Source organism: Trichomycterus rosablanca, chromosome 17 (genome assembly GCF_030014385.1).
Source record: "Trichomycterus rosablanca isolate fTriRos1 chromosome 17, fTriRos1.hap1, whole genome shotgun sequence".
Lineage (NCBI taxonomy): Eukaryota > Metazoa > Chordata > Actinopteri > Siluriformes > Trichomycteridae > Trichomycterus > Trichomycterus rosablanca.
The window spans coordinates 21,749,935-21,768,599 of record NC_086004.1 but is presented as its reverse complement, the minus strand read 5'-3'; positions in this window follow the sequence as shown (position 1 = coordinate 21,768,599).

Here is an 18,665-nt window from a genome sequence, read left to right as displayed (position 1 = left end):
AGCCCCCTTTCATGCTGTTCTTCAATGGTCAGGACCCCCACAGGACCACTACAGAGCAGGTATTATTTAGGTGGTGGATCATTCTCAGCACTGCAGTGACACTGACATGGTGGTGGTGTGTTAGTGTGTGTTGTGCTGGTATGAGTGGATCAGACACAGCAGCGCTGCTGGAGTTTTTACATACCGTGTCCACTCACTGTCCACTCTATTAGACACTCCTACCTAGTTGGTCCACCTTGTAGATGTAAAGTCAGAGACGATCGTTCATCTATTGCTGCTGTTTGAGTTGGTCATCTTCTAGACCTTCATCAATGGTCACAGGACGCTGCTCATGGGGCGCTGTTGGCTGGATATATTTTTGGTTGGTGGACTATTCTCAGTCCAGCAGTGACAGTGAGGGGTTTAAAAACTCCATCAGCACTGTTGTGTCTGATCCACCCAGAATGACCCACCACCCAAATAATACCTGCTCTGTGGGGTCCTGACCATTGAAGAACAGCACGAAAAGGGGCTAACAAAGCTCTACAGTCAGTAATTGTAAAACGACAAAGTGCTTCTATATGGTAAGTGAAGCTGATAAAATGGACAATGAGTGTAGAAACAAGGAGGTGGTTTTAATGTTATGGCTGATTGGTGTACTTTTGACATACAGTGGATTCAGAAAGTATCCAGACCCCTTTTTGCTCACCGCATTGGGTTCTGTATTTGATTTTGAATGGATATTATTGCGTGTTTTAACCATCGACTGAAATATTCCGACTCTGTATTTAATACTTAACAGAAGCCATGTCTCTCCAGTCTTCTGTATTTGTTCATCCAATATTAGGAAGATTCCTTTAGCAAAATTCGAGGTTGTGCCAATGTTCTTTTTTAAAACTATTAAGACTCTTGCCTTAATATATGCCCTGCCACAATTTGATTGTAGCGATCCACAGTTCCTTGGACTTCATGGCTTGGTTTTTGTCCCAACAATGCAGTGTAAATTGTGGACCATTATAGAACAAAGTGTGCAAACTGCAACAGGTGAACTCCAATTAAGCTCTAGTCACATGTTAATGAAAAATAAAACAAACGTGACACACCTGACCCTCATTCGGACTGCCACACCACAGGGTCTGAATAAGAAATGTTTTTTTTATTTTTTATTTTTTTTCACTTTTCCCCCCCAATTTTTCTCCCTTAATCTAGTCGTGTCCAATTACCCTGAATGTGTCCTCTATACTGATTCGACCCTTCACCGCTGACTGAGGATGCCTCTCAACTGACATATGCCCCCTCCGGCACGTACAGTCAGTACAGACTGCATTTTTCACCTGCACAAGTCGAGTTCATACACTGACGGGCACTGTGTATGGAGGGCCACACCCCCATCAGCATTATTCCTCAGCCCTGTGCAGGCGCCATCAGTCAGCCAGCAGGAGCCGCAGTTGCACCAGTTATGAGGACCTATGGTCAGCCAATTGTTGTTCATGCAACCGCCCAGCCCTGTTGGAAAGGCAGAGCTGAGATTCGATATGATGTATTCGAAACCCCAACTCTGGTGTGCTAGCATACTTTTTACCGCTGCGCCACCTGAGCGGCGGCAGAAATGTTAGTTTTTTATTTTCTAAACATTGGATTTGGACTTTATGGTTAATTAAGTGTAAACTGGTGGCTAAGTGGGTAGCACTGTTGCCTCACAGCAAAAAGGTCCTGGTTCGATCCCCAGGTGGTCTGTGTGGGAGAACCTGTGTCTGTGTGGGTTTACTCCGAGTGCTCTGTTTTCCTCCCACACTCTAAAGACATGCAAGTTAACTGGTGCAATTATGACCTCTGCTGGCTGGTTGATGGCGTCTGCACAGAGTATAGAGGAATAATGCTGATCAGGGTGTGGCTCTCCGTGCACAGGGCTGATTCGCATATGAACTCAGCGTATCGGAAGGGACGTGTGTCAGTTCGCTCTCCTCTCCAAAATCGGATGAAAAAGGGGGAAAATGCAAAAAAAAAAAAATAATAATAATAAATAAATTAAAAAAAAAAATCTTGTGACTTTTCTGAATAAAAAAAAAAAGAACATATTAAAGAACAGGTTATATAATCTTCATTTAGAGGACCACTAGGGTGTACATGCTCATCCATGAGAACGCAGATCACTCAGGGTCTATTATTGTGAAACAAAAATCCAAACATGCTACTAATATGTGATGTAAATCCGTGCCTCGAGTGTTTTGCTGTCGCTCTATGGAAACAAAACAAATGTGTAAATCCCATTATAACTAACATTTACACTACTGAATGGATTTTCATGTATAATTGCCAGTTACAGTCACCTAAACACAACGTGGGCTGTGTCAAAAAAGAATGTAAAATCTGTTTAAACCTGTTTAAAAAACAGACAGTTTACGGTAGGTTTCTTATCAGGTCATGGTATTGAAACTAAACACTGATTACACTTAAAAAATAAAATAAAATACTGTATTTGTGCTTTTATCTTTATCTTTTATTTATCTAAATAATTAATGCCTTTTTATTTTTGAGGTAGGTACAAACTATGCTAAATAATGCTTATTGTGTAAAAAAACTGAAATGAAATTTTAAAACAAATCCAACATTATATAAATAAATAAATAATACAAATAAATAAAGTATCCTCACATGAATACATTTGATAGGAAAATCCCCCTACCTGGCAACTTTGTAAAGTGCCATCAACCAGGCGAGGTGAATAGCGCCAGTGCCGTCTGCTGTTTAAAGTGAATATTGATTAATCTTATATGAATAACCAATTCGAATCGTGGCACATGTGTCAACATGTGTTAACTGTCTTGTGGTGCATCGTTACATCCCTATAAGATACAGATAAATACACATTGTTGGTTAAAAAAGAGTCTACTATTTTAACTATTGGCTGATTTACATATCTTTTAAATAATTCAAACATAGCATAGATCAAGGGACTTATTGAAATTGTAATAAATTCACTAGAACTAGAGCTTAGGAAGATGAGGATTTGAATATAATATATAAATAACCCTAACTAAAATTACAAAAAAATCTCACATGTACAAAGTATATCAATAAAACAAATAAAAAAAGAAAATCAATAAAGAAAAACCAAAGTAATTTTGATACAGTTATTTAGAAAGTGTTTTTCTACATAGCTTTCTGGATTTTTCTTTTACCTGAAGGTGGAGCTTATTTATCCACAACTCTTAAATGTGAAGGTAAAGGCAGAGTAGAACACACTCTCTCACAACACTCCCTAAAGTGCCCCCACCTCTCCTATCTCCTCCCTCCTATCTCTGATCCTAAACCATTCCTCTGCACCAGTGCTACAGCATTAAGCCAGCAGGAAAGTCATCTTTAGGCACCAGTCTGTTCACTGCCCAACAAACTGGTCTGGTCTTGCTCTGGATGGGAAACATTAAGTAGCAAACTCTTGATGGAGGGATCCGGGTGTATGTTTACTTGGAGCACTTTTTGGAATACTACACATCATTAGGGATTTGGAAAGACACACGTGTTCTGCCATCAGTGAATCACTGCGGAGGAATTTCTTGGAATAAACAACGAGACATTTTTCATAGGACACTGGTGAGAAATTGTCAATTCTGTGTCAGTATTCTTATAATTTCTTTCAATCATTTAATCTGCAAAGAGTAACTCTTAATGCATTGGACATCCACACAGGATACTTGTCTTTTTGACTCTGACCGATTGTCTAAATGTGCAACAAGTCCATCACGGCAAGATGTTTATTCTGGAAATCTTTATATGCACCCTGAATCCCTGGATATCTGATGGCCCTCTGAAGTTAATGGAATGCAACACTTTGGGGGTGTATAAACATTCTGTTCTCTAGACTGCTGAACACAACCTGGAAAAGAAAAAAACAGAGTCCATAACCCTACTACCAAGTGAAAGATCTGGAATATTGATCAGTGCCATTTTTACTCAGAGGTCACCTAAAAACATAGCCAAGTCTGGATAAGCCGGGTAAACGGTAAGTGCACATCCTATTTTGACACATAAGCTGGTGCTTAAGTGTCTGTACATCACGCAAAGAAGAAAACTGAACAAAGCATCCAATCAATGCTACAAAAATATCTGTACAATCGTGAATACAAATACAAAATGAGTACTGATGCACTGTCTTACGTTCGTGTTTGTTGTTTAATTTCAGTTAATAGGAAGTAGCTTTTGTATTTGTAATACAGGAATGATGAGTCTAATGTAACACCTTCTTAATGTTCTCTCATAAGAATTCTTCATTTATTAGTCAGAAGTCAAACCTGCCAGGTCTATGTGTTTGGCAGATTGATTTACTATCTTGACATTAGTATTAATCCATTAAACAAAAGAGAAAAAAAAGTAATAATTATAATAAAATGTGTGTTTTTATACAGTAAGGCAAATTCAACCTTTATATCTGTATAGTTTATGACAAATATGTAAAACAATATATAATATACACCGACAAGGCATAACATTATGACCACTGACAGGTGAAGTGAATAACACTGATTATCTCTTCATCACGGCACCTGTTAGTAGGTGGGTTATATTAGGCAGCAAGTGAACATTTTATCCTCAAAGTTGATGTGTTAGAAGCAGGAAAAATGAACAAGCGTAAGGATTTGAGCGACTTTGAAAAGGGCCAAATTGTGATGGCTAGACGACTGGGACAGAGCATCTCCAAAATTGCAGCTCTTGTGGGGTGTTCCCGGTCTGCAGTGGTCAGTAAGAAAGGAACAGTGGTAAACCAGCGATAGGGTCAAGGCTAAGGCTCATTGCTGCACGTGGGGAGCGAAGGCTGGCTCGTGTGGTCCGATCCAACAGACGAGCTACTGTAGCTCAAACTGCTGAAGAAGTTAATGCTGGTTCTGATAGAAAGGTGTCAGAACACACAGTGCATCGCAGTTTGTTGCATATGGGGCAGCAAAAAAGGGGCCAACACAATATTAGGAAGGTGGTCATAATGTTTTATATATACTGTATATGTTTGCAATAACAACAGCATCCACTCGAGTCGAAATGGTCTTCACACATCCATCCAAAATCTGATTATTCATGTTATCCCATCAGGATTTCACAATATTCCAAAGAGCATCTTGTTTGTATTTTTCTGTCTTTAAGTGCCATCGTAAATCCTCGGTTGTGTTTAGGTCAGGTGGTTGTGGAGGAAAGTGCATTACAGTCAGCAATCCCTAATGAGTGAAACTGGTATAGTAAGAGCAGGATGGAAGACTGGGTGATAAGATAAGACAACTAAGCGAAAAAAATTATTAAAAATTGCACGCATAGTGTGTAGTTATTTACACTAAAAAAAAATTCCCTTTAAAAAACAAGTGATGTACATATATTATTGTAAAAATATAATATATACAGTACATTAAAAATATGAATAATATAGCACTTTTGTTATATGTTACATATTGCACTTTTTGTATTGCGCTATAGACATGAAAGAGTAGAATATATTACATATTACAATAGTAAGCCCTGATGGCTGCAGGAATGGAGGACCTGTGGTAGCGCTCCTTCTTACACAGGGGGTGAATGAGTCTGGTGCTGTGTTGTCCAGGATGGATGACAGCTTGGCTAACATCCTCCTTTCTCCCACCTCCTCAAAAGATTTGAGAGGCTGACGCTACCACAGTGTCGTAGAAGGATCTTAGCAGTGGTCGGCACACTCCAAAGGACCTCAGTCTCCTCAGTAGGTGGAGGCGACCTTGGCCCTTTTTGTATAGAACATCTGAGTTGCTAGACCAGTCCAGTTTGTTATTGAGGTGAACACCCAGGTATTTGTACTCCCTCACCACCTCAATGTCCAAACCCTGGATGCTCACAGGTGTGGTGTGATGCAAACCTTTTCCTGAAATCGATCACCAATTCTTTAGTCTTACTGGTGTTAATGTGAAGCACATTTAGTCCACACTAGGCAACAAAGTCCTTGATGACCCTCCTGTATTCCAGTTCATTCCCATCAGATAAACATCCAACAATGGCTGTGTCAGCTGAGAACTTTCCAGGATTGTACTGCAACATTTGTCCCAGGGACCTGGGTTTAAACCTTGTATTTTGCTTCTAGTCACTGTAAAAAATACAAACAAAATGCTTTTTCGAATGTTGTTAAATCCTGATGGGATAACATGGACTATCAGATTTTGCATTAATGTGTGAAGTCCACATTCATTCCACTGTCTGTCAGGATTTAGGCATGTTCTCCCCATGCTGTTGTGGGTTTCCTCTAAATTCTCTGATTTTCTACCACTACCCAAAAAACATGAATAAGGTGGATTGTATTTGTTTTCCTGCATTGCATCCATTGTTCACTGGCTTTTTGAAAATGTTCTTACATACATTTCCTCATCTGATGATGATGTTTGTCCATCGTGGTCGATGATGACCGTGGCTTCATGAAGCCATAACTTGCGCTAGACTTGGATTATAGTGAGGGAGAGTTGCGCGTCGTCAGCCTCACTCTCTCGTCCTCGTCTACCTTGTCCAGAGGCAAGACAATGTCAAGATGGCTGGGGGTAGAGAAGGATGCAGTGGATGGCCAGCAGTATATACATTGTATATATTTATAACTATAACAATAATTTCTATATTTATTCTTATATATCTGTATATATTGTTTATAAGAATAGATACACTACTATTACATGTACCAGATGGACAATTTGCACATACTGTTTTTCTGTTGCATACCATATGCTGTATAAATGCACCCTATTTACTTACTTACTTTATTTGTATAGTTCTATTATCTATCTATCTATCTATCTATCTATCTATCTATCTATCTATCTATCTATCTATCTATCTATCTATCTATCTATCTATCTATCTATCTATCTATCTATCTATCTATCTATCTATCTATCTATCTATCTATCTATCTATCTATCTATCACTGTGGCCTAATCGCCTGATCTCGCTCCACAATGCGTTGCTCAATGTGCCTTCCTGCCCGTTGAACCAAACTAGTGGTTTCCTGGTAGGGTTAAACATATTCCACTCACTAGTTTTGCATTATGTTAGGATCTGTCAGTGCTTCTAGGATCTGTCAGTTCCTGATACTGCAGGAAAGTTTTAGGATATCAGGATCACCCCACCCCTTGTAGATCTGGTTCCCAAAGTGCCTCTGTATAACTGCTTAACATATTTAAACATATCATTTATTTCTCATTATCTGAGTGTGAGAGGGACGTGCGGCGCACTCATGAGCACAAGCATTGTTAAAATCCACCCATGCAGAACCAGACGGAAATAGTCATGATCCTGCTTACACAAACATCATGTGTGGTAAACGCTACAGCTGTCTGACTTAAAATATGCAAGAGCTCAATATTTACATTCAGTCATTCGGAAGACACATTCATGAGAACTGGTTTACAAGTGAAATAGAATTGGAAGATCTCACTTGCAGTTCTGGGATTTGGACCAAAAATTCAGTCACCATCACTGAACCCTTAATCTGAGACTTAAACTGGATAGAATCATTTATTTAGTTTGATAGTTGCAGAATTATTTCATCATTTAATTAGGGCAGCATTGTGGTGCAGCTCAATGGTCCTGGGGACCTAGATTTAAATTCTTTTTGTCTCCAGGTATTTCCATGTTCTAAAACATGCAGAAAGTGGATTTGCAGCTGTATATACACCGATCAGCTATAACATTAAAACCACCTTCTTCTTTCTACACACACTGTCCATTTTATCAGCTCCACTTACCACATAGAAGCACTTTGTAGTTCTACAATTGCTGACTGTAGTCAGTAATTTTTTAGCCTGCTTTTACCCTGTTCTTCAATAGTCAGGACCCCCACAGGACCACCACAGAGCAGGTATTATTTAGGTGGTGGATCATTCTCAGCACTGCAGTGACACTGACATGGTGGTGGTGTGTTAGTGTGTGTTGTTCTGGTATGAGTGGATCAGACACAGCAGCGCTGCTGGAGTTTTTAAATACCGTGTCCACTCACTGTCCACTCTATTAGACACTCCTACCTAGTTGGTCCACCTTGTAGATGTAAAGTCAGAGATGATCACTCATCCATTGCTGCTGTTTGAGTTGGTCATCTTCTAGACCTTTATCGGGGCGCTGTTGGCTAGATATATTTGGTTGGTGGACTATTCTCAGTCCAGCAGTGACAGTGAGGTGTTTAAAACTCCATCAGCATTGCTGTGTCTTATCCATGCCAGCACAACACACACTAACACACCACCACCATGTCAGTGTCACTGCAGTGCTGAGAATGATCCACCACCTAAATAATACCTGCTCTGTAGTGGTCCTGGGAGAGTCCTGACCATTGAAGAACAGCATGAAAGGGGGCTAACAAAGCATGCAGAGAAACAGATGGACTACAGTCAGTAATTGTAGACTTACAAAGTGCTTCTATATGGTAAGTGGAGCTGGTAAAATGGACAGTGAGTGTAGAAACAAGGAGGTGGTTTTAATGTTATGGCTGATCAGTGTAGTCTTCGGGTTATTGTATAGTGATTGGAAGTGACTTGTGATGTATTGTGGGTTTCCTCCTAGTACTCTGATTTTCTACCACCACCCAAAACATGCATAAGGTGGATTGGCTGCTCGAATTCAACCCTAGGTATAAGTAAGTAAATGATCAAGTGAGTCATTTTTTTCTTTTGATGGTTTGTCTGGTTGTTCATAGTTTTTATATGGGACTGGACCCATTTCTAGTAACCATTACTTAATCTTCAATCTGAGTGAAACAATTTAAGAGTCCTGGGGGCTTGGTCATGTACTGACGCCCTGGAAAGGGTGTGTTCCTGCCTTGAGCCCACTGTATTCTGGAAGGCAAATGACCCACCATAACTATGAGTAAACTAAGCTGTGATTGAGGATGAATGCATATTGTGATAGAAGTATGTGGACACTTGTACATTAGTGAGCATTTATATGAACTTGCTTTTCCTTATTCTATGTCATTCGATCGAAATCTGATTAGGTTTGTAGTTCTGGTGCTAATTTTGCCTTCGGCGGCAGGTTGGAACTTATTAGTAAGTATTTTAATAATAATAATAATTGGGTGGCATTGTGGCTCAGTGGGTAGCACTGTTGTCTTACAGCAAGAAGGGCCTGGGTTCGATTCCCCAGCCAGACGTCTAGGGTCCTTTATGTGTGGAGTTTGCCTACTCTGTTCTGGTTTCCCCCCTTAGTTCAAAGACATGCAGCCAAGTTAACTGGTGCTACTGAAATTGCATTGCATTGAGTGTAAGTGTGTGTAAATGTATGTGTGCGTTTGCCCTGTGATGGACTGGCGACCTGTCTGGGGTGTTTCCTGACTTTCACCCAGTGATTTGGACCCACCGTGACCCTGAATAAATATAATATAAATAATATGATAAATAAATAATAATAAATAATATAAATAATATGATAAAACTGACAGTAAATGAATGAATTAATAATTATGAATAATAATTCAGTCAGGGTTCTCTGCAGGCCACTAAAGTTCCTCCACATTAATCTTTGCGAATTATGTCTTTATGCCACACCAGGTTCACGGGTTCATGCCACACCACCAACAAGAAGAAATTTTTTCAGTTGCTGGAAGAGAAGGGCAGATGGTCAGTGCTCCACAATGGATTTACATCTAGTCCGAGCTAACTCCAGTGTATGTGGGGAAGCCAGACCCACCACAACCTAGACCAGAATATTGAGGTGGTTTGGCCCATTTTTAACCTAAAACTATCATAAAAACAAACATACAGTAGTAATTTAATGGCTTATAACGACATGTTCAGGGCTCTTTCATGCATGTACGTCATGCTGCAAACCTTCATGCTTCCATCATGCTATCATCAGTCAGGTAGAGAGAAGATGAATGCTGTCAATGATCTCATCCCTCAATTCCTTTGACAGACATCTTTTTTCTGCCAGGAGTTTTGCTTTAGTGTTATTATATCTATAGCTGTATAGTTTTTATTCATCTCTATATCTCACTAAAGTCATCACTATTCTTGTTGCTGATGACATTCATAATGAAAGTTCACATTTTAGGTGTAATCCTTTATGCCAGAAATCTGTCCCATTACAGAGTCTTAATTATCCATAACATCATTCTAAACTAAGTTTATGCTCTGATGTCACATCTCAAAACTACTGTTGGCTACCAAACTACAACCCCAAATCAGAAAAAGTTGGGACAGTGTAGAAAATGCAAATAAAATAAAAACACAGAGTTTCTTACATTTACTTTGACTTTTATTTCATTGCAGACAAAATGAACCTGAAATATTTCATGTTTTATCTGCTCAACTTCCTTTCATTTATTAATAAACATCCATTCCTGCATTTCAGGCCTGCAACACATTCCAAAAAAAGTTGGGATGGAGGCAATTTAGGGCTAGTAATGAGGTGAAAAAACTAAATAATGATGTGATTCCAAACAGGTGATGTCAACAGGTGATTGTAATCATGGTTTGGTACAAAAGCAGCATCCAGGAAAGGCTGAGTCTTTGATGAGCAAAGATGATCAGAGGATCTCCAGTCTGTCAACAAATGTGTGAGAAAATGATTGAAATGTTTAAAAACAATGTACCTCAAAGAAAGATTGGAAGGGATTTACATATTTCTCCCTCTACAGTGCATAATATCATTAAACCATTCAAAGAATCAGAAGGAATTTCAGTGCGTAAAGGGCAAGGGCGCAAGCTTAAGCTGATTACCCGTGATCTTCGATCCCTCAGATGGCACTGCTTCAAGAACCGCCACTCAACAATAGCTGATATAACCACATGGGTGAGGGATTACTTTGGCAAACCTTTGTCAAGCACTACAATACAGAGTTACATGCACAAATGCCGCTTAAAACATTACTGTGCAAAAAAGAAGCCTTATGTTAACCATGTCTAGAAGCGGCGTTGACTTTTCTGGGCTCAGTGGCATCTAGGATGGACCATCACACAGTGGAAACGTGTATTGTGGTCAGATGAATCAGCATTAAGGTTTTTTTTGGGGAAAAATGGACACCGTGTGCTCTGGACCAAAAACAAAAAGGACCATCCAGACTGTTATCAGCAAGTCCAAAAGTCAGGGTCTGTCATGGTATGTTGCTGTGTCAGTGCCCTTGGCAAAGGTCATTTACACTTCTGTGATGGCAGCATTAATGCAGAAAAGTACATTGAGATCTTAGAGCAACATATGCTGCCTTCAAGATGTCATCTTTTCCAGGGACGTTCATGCATTTTTCAACAAGACAATGCAAAACCACATGCTGCACACATTACAAAGGCATGGCTGCGGAAGAAGAGGGTACGGGTACTGGACTGACCTGCCTGCAGTCCTGACCTGTCCCCAATAGACAATTATGAAACAAAAAATGCGATAACGACGACCCCGTACTGTTGCACATCTTAAGATGTGTTTGCAGGGAGAATGGGACAAAATAAAAGCTGAAACGGAATGGAAACATTATAAAGTGGTAAATGCTTTACTGTCCCAACTGTTTTTGAAATGTGTTGCAGACCTGAAATGCAGGAATGGATGTTTATTAATAAATGAAATGAAGTTAAGCAGATAAAACATGAAATATCTCAGGTTCATTTTTACAATTAAATGTAAGGAACATTGCATTTTTAATTTATTTGCATTTTCCATACTGTCCCAACTTTTTCTGATTTGGGGTTGTACAAAGAGTGAAAAATATTATAGATCCACTGATAGGTAAGCTACAGCATGCAATGATGCTTTAGAGAATTGCACACATCCAGCTCTTGTGTTTAAGCGTTACCATGCCCACAAAAAGCTGGGAAGGATTCGTCTGACCTTTAAGTCTATCCAACACTTTTAAGTCTGATTGCCGACAGTGAGCCAGGTATTACTGACACAACAAACACTGAGTGCCAAGTCTCCACAGTCAATGCTCTAAAATTAAGTTAAAAGCTTTTTTTTAAGATTAGTGGAGGCTGTTGGTGATCCAACTTTAAAATAATGTCTACGGCTTTGATGTGTAGCCAGTGGTTAAGTGTTCAGTTACTTTTAGCTATGTAGCGCATTTAGGAAATTGCTTGAAATACAAGTTTAGATGAAAATAGTCTGCACACAGTAACAGAAAATGTAGAAATAAAGGGATTTCTGAGTCACAATTCTCCATAAAATTGTAATTGTATTGCAGGCAATAAATAATGCATTATTTACTTTCATTTAACCCATCCATGAAAGAGCAGATCTCATGACAGAAAGCAACTAAACATTACCATGCAACATGGCAGCAGTAAAGGCAGAAAAAATAAACACGTGTTTTAAAATAAACCATTCATCACATGTGTCCCGTAAACACTGGGAGTGGTTCCTTTCATTTGTCGGACATCTGTCTATTTGCAGCCATCTTTATTCAGGCATAGCTAGCTTGCGTCAACTTGCTAATGGCCATGAAACAGCAAAATACACTGATCAGCCATAACATTAAAACCACCTCCTTGTTTCTACACTTACTGTCCATTTTATCGGCTCCACTTACCATATAGGAGCACTTTGTAATTCTACAATTACTGACTGTAGACCATCTGTTTCTTTGCACACTTTATTTTAGCCTGCTTTCACCCTGCTCTTCAATGGTCAGGACCCCCACATAGCAGGTCACTGCAGTGACAATGACATGGTGGTGGTGTGTTAGTGTGTGTTGTGCTGGTATGAGCAGATCAGACACAGCAGTGCTGCTGGAGTTTTTAAATACCGTGTCCACTCACTGCCCACTCCTACCTAGTTGGTCCACCTTGTAGATGTAAAGTCAGAGGCGATCGCTCATCTATTGCTGCTGTTTGAGTTGGTCATCTTCTAGACCTTCATCAGTGGTCACAGGTTGCTGCCTACGAGGCGCTGTTGGCTGGATATTTTTGGTTGGCGGACTATTCTCAGTCCAGCAGTGACAGAGAGGTGTTTAAAAACTCCAGCAGCATTGCTGTGTCTTATCCACTCATATCAGCACAACACACACTAACACACCACCACCATGCTGAGAATGATCCACCATCCAAATAATACCTGCTCTGTAGTGGCCCTGGTAGAGTCCTGACCATTGAAAAACAGCATGAAAGGGGCTAACAAAGCATGCAGAGAAACAGATGGATTCAGTCAGTAATTGTAGAACTACAAAGTGCTTCTATATGGTAAGTGGAGCTGATAAAATGGACAGTGAGTGTAGAAACAAGGAGGATCAGTGCTGGATAGAACGGGTTTGCTATAAGTGACAAAAAGTGGCGTATTAGTTACACGTATTAAAAAATGCACCAGGAATGCTCACGTTTTATGATGAGATTTGTTTTTTCTTGCTGTTTCTTTGCCAAATTATATGTAAAAAAAAAAAACATTACCTATTCCCAGATCATTGTTTACAGGAAGTTTAAAGAAGTGTATTTTTAAGGTGTGCCTGTTACTCAACATTCGGAAAGGATGAGATCAGATGATGACTTCAGAAAACGTAACTTCAGAAGAGCCATCAATAACAAAGGAATAAGTAGTATGAAGTCTTATTCATTTATTCTACTCAGACCTGGATTGTCTGGATAGTCTGGATCGTCTGCTGTCAGTTAACAGAAACGTGCTGTCAATCAAAGAAAGCATTTCAACATGTTTTTCTGAGTGAAGGATCTCTGAAAGCTTGCCTTGATGGTTATAAGCCCTGATTAATAGTGAGGTAGCAGCTGAAGAATGTTTTGTGGATAATCATTTGCCTCTTAGTAATACTATGCCTCAACTTTGACCTTAAGAACTGAATATCTTTGAAATAGCGTAGGTAGTTGAAAAGAAAAAGAAAGACGTCAAATGAGTTTGATTTTTTTCAAATGACAGTGTCATACCAGGCATATAAGATCATAGTTGGACTTGGATGGATGGCTCGACAGATTTTATATACTCTTAATTAGGTGCTAAAAAAGCAAACAATAATGATTTAACAAAACAATAGTGTTTGTGTGTTTTCCCACGGATTGACTATTGTTTGATTCTCCTTAAAGAAGTTAGGCATTTTTTACAATGCCAGCCTACAGCGTGTCCAGCATTGGTCCAGCATTGGGTCCACTGGTAGCATTTTGAAACCAATCACTTTAACACTGAGACTAACAGACAATACTAACAGACATACACCGATTAGGCATAACGTTATGACCACCTTCCTAATATTGTGTTGGTCCCCCTTTTGCTGCCAAAACAGCCCTGACCTGTTGAGGCATGGACTCCACTAGACCCCTGACCCCTGTGTACTGTGGTATCTGGCACCAAGATGTCAGCAGCAGATCCTTTAATGCCTGTAAGTTGTGAGGTGGGGCCTCCATGGATCAGACTTGTTTGTCCAGCACATCCCACAGATGCTCAGGCAGACAGGTGTCCTATGCAGCCCCATATGCAACAAACTGTCATGCACTATGTATTCTGATACCTTTCTATCAGAACCAGCATTAACTTCTTTAGACATTTGAGCTACAGTAGCTCGTCTGTTGGATCGGACCACACGGGCCAGCCTTCGCTCCCCATGTGCATCAATGAGCCTTGGCCGCCCATGACCCTGTCGTCGGTTTACCACTCTTCCTTCCCTGGACCACTTTCGATAGATAATGACCACTGCAGACCGGGAACGCCCCACAAGCTGCAGTTTTGGAGTTAAAGGATGCTGACCCCTCACCGCCGAAAGTGCCAACAATGGGCACTATGGGAAGAAGCAATGTTCTGCTGTGAAACCTTGGGTCCTGCCATCCATGTGGATGTTACTTTGACACGTACCACCTACCTAAGCATTGTTGCAGACCATGTACACCCTTTCATGGAAACGGTATTCCCTGATAGCTGGGGCATCTTTCAGCAGGATAATGCGCCCTGCCACAAAACAACAATGCTTCAGGAATGGTTTGAGGAGCAGAACAACGAGTCTGAGGTGTTGACTTGGCCTCCAAATTCCCCAGATCTCAATCCAATCGAGCATCTGTGGGATGTGCTGGACAAACAAGTCCGATCCATGGAGGCCCCACCTCACAACTTACAGGAGTTAAAGGATCTGCTGCTAAGATTTTGGTGTCAGATACCACAGCACACCTTCAGGGGTCTAGTGGAGTCCATGAATCGACGGGTCAGGGCTGTTTTGGCAGCAAAAGGGGGACCAACACAATATTAGACAGGGTGGTCGTAATCTTATTCCTGATCAGTGTATTTAGTGTAAGTCTTGTCTTGGTCTTATGTTTTACCACTATTTTATCCTTAATAAAGTTGCGGTACATCTGTTTTTTGTTTCCACCGAGTGACAGGGCGCAGTGCAGTAACACATCGCCCAAATGAAAATATTTAATGCTGGTTTGGTATATTACTTTGTTTTACTTTTCTAAAATATATCTTTGTACTCTGTATTAAATAGAACAACCCTGCACATGCAGTAATCCGGTCACACATGGTTTTCAGTAAGCCGTTCAGGTGGGTGCAATTCTGAAAAGATTTATGGTGATGTGCAAGATTGCACACCAAAGTGGGCACTGCTCTCTAGAGACTGAAGGGAGGAAGTTTTATTAGTTTTTCAGTCTTTCTGGGAAAAACTATCAAGCAGACGTGTTTTTTTGTCTTGCTCTTTTTTTGCCTGGCTAGACTGGCGCATAGTGAAACATTTACATTTTTAGATGTTTTCTGCACGTTGCATTTTATATTAATGCAAGAAGCAAAACACATCACAACATTCTGAACACAAGTCACAGTCATCTAAAATTACTATTAAATATGTGTATCACAAACTCTTTTACTAGGCATTTTTATTGCAGTATTTAAAAGAGCAAAGATGTTGACTTGAATAAAATGAATGAAAAACAGGCCTATACTTACAAAATGTACTAAATATATTTTAAAAAGTAATATAAATTGTGTTTGCTATTGTTGCATTTGTCCAATTTAATAATGGCAGAACATAATATTACACAAAAGACACATCAGTAAAAACCCAACACTGTTTGTAAAACATTATGAAGTAATCCAACCCCCATATCACCCTTTTTTATAACTGGCTACACACACACACACACACACACACACACACACACACACACAGCTTTTTACTCCTTGCTTTGTCAGACACACTGTTAGGTTTAGTCTGAAGTAAGTATCACAGCAAGAAGGTTCTGGGTTCGATCCCCAGGTGGGGTGGTCTGGATCCTTTCTGTGAGGAGTTTCTGTGTGCATGTTCTCCCCGTGTCTGTGTGGGTTTCCTCCGGGAGCTCCGGTTTGCTCCCACAGTCCAAAAACATGCAGTCAGGTTAATTGGAGACACTGAATGGCCCTATAGGCGAATGGGTGTGTATGTGTGTCTGCTCTGCGATGGACTGGCATCACATCCAGGGTGTTACTGTGTGCCTTGCGCCCATTGAAAAGCTGGGATAGTCTCCAGCCCCCACCCCACGACCCTAATTGGATAAGCGGTTAAGAAAGTAAGTGAGTAGCCGCTCAGGTGGCGCAGCGGTACAGTACGCTAGCGCACCAGAGTTGGGGTTTCAAATACATCGTAATACATCAGCTCTGCCTTTCCGACTGGGCTGGGCGGCAGCATGACAACGATTTCCTGTTGTTCAGGGTTAGAGGGTAAGAACGTCGGATGATAGGTCCTCATAACTGGTGCGACTGCGGCCCCTGCTGGCTGACTGATGGTGCCTGCACAGGGTTGAGGAATAATGCTGATGGAGGTGTGGCCCTCCATACACAGTGCCCGTCAAGTGTATGAACTCGACTCGTGCGGTCCGGTGAAAAATGCAGTCTGTACTGACTGTACGTGCCGGAGGGGGCGTATGTCAGTTGAGAGGGATACTCAGTCAGCAGTGAAGGGTTGAATCAGTATAGAGGGGTAATTGGACACGACTGTTTGTGTTTAGGAACAAGTCAATTTCTGACAAAGCACAGTGAGTTTATGTATTGACAGTTTTAACATTAGCTTCCATTTATTTAGCTTCACACCCTCACTGTGTGAACCTCTGGAAAGTGATATTCCACATGACTAACAGAGTAAACTGAAAGGTCTTAACTGTAATCCTCTAAAGCTTTAATTAGCTCGTCCATCCCTGCTTTATGTTCTTTCATGCTGTGCCTGAATGAATGAGTAAACTTGTAATGATTAACGTCTATACTCACAAGCCACGCTTGTTTCACATTTCTTTCAGCACTTTATTGTTTAGAAATCAACAATCAAATTTGACTTTTTACTGCACAAATGAAGTTGATTTATGTTAGAACACATAGTCCCAGATGTAATGTGTTAGGTGTTTGTCTCAGAGGTCAGTTGTTAGGTGTTTTACTTGCAGAGACTTCTGGAAATAAGGGTTAACATACTGTTCTAGACACTGTAATGGCTTTAGGACATGATGTGACAAATCTTACAGTGCAGTCATGTTCCAATTGTTTCTCTAGCCTGGGAAAGTTACATTAGGAGAAGTAGTTTCTCTGCCCTATTGTGCACAACTCTGTATTCTTCGAGAATCCACTTGACTAGAGAACTTATTTTATTGTTGGTCTTGTCTTAGCATCCTACAAATATATAATGTTAAAGTTTCTTTTGTGATAGAAATCCATGTATAGATTAGTTGGCAGTGTATAACTTTTCAAAAGCATCCTGTAAACAAGTGCATGCTTCCTAATAAAGGCACCAGGCACTTATTTGTATTATGTAAAGAATATCCTGTCTGGAGTCTCGGTTTATTATAACCATTAAACAAAGGGCATGAACCTATTAGTCAGATGGTGTTTAGACAAGCTGAGCAAGCTGGTCATGCATAAAAAAAATCACGTCAAGTGTATTTTAGTACAGATTTGAATAGATTAATAATTATAATTTGCATTTGTTTGAAATTTGATTAAATATGAGTAGTAAAAGAAAACAACTACAGTGGTACCTTGAAACTCAACGTCAGTGGCGTTGAGTTTAAAAGGTGTTGAGTTTTAAGGTATTTTTTCCCATAAGGATGTATGGAAAACCTTTTCAGCTGCATATATATATATAGAGAGAGAGAGTTCAACCATAACATTAAAACCACCTCATTGTTTCTACACTCACTGTCCATTTTATCAGCTCCACTTACAATATAGAATCACTTTGTAGTACTACAATTACTAACTGTAGTCCATCTGTTTCTCTGCATGCTTTGTTAGCCCCCTTGCATGCTGTTCTTCAATGGTCAGGACTCTCCCAGGACCACTATAGAGTAGATATTATTTGGGTGGTGGATCATTCTCAGCACTGCAGTGACACTGACATGGTGGTGGTGTGTTAGTGTGTGTTGTGCTGGTATGAAAGGATAAGACACAGCAGCGCTGCTGGAGTTTTTAAACACCTCACTGTCACTGCTGGACTGAGAATAGTCCACCAACCAAAAATATCCAGCCAACAGCGACTCACAGGCAGCGTCCTGTGACCACTGATGAAGATCTAGAAGATGACCAACTCAAACAGCAGCAATAGATGAGCGATCGTCTCTGACTTTACATTTACAAGGTGAACCAACTAGGTAGGAGTGTCTAATAGAGTGGACAGTGAGTGGACACGGTATTTAAAAACTCCATCAGTGCTGCTGTGTCTGATCCACTCATACCAGCACAACACACACTAACACACCACCACCATGTCATTGTCACTGCAGTGCTGAGAATCATCCACCACCCAAATAATCCTGTGGGGGTCCTGACTATTGAAGAAC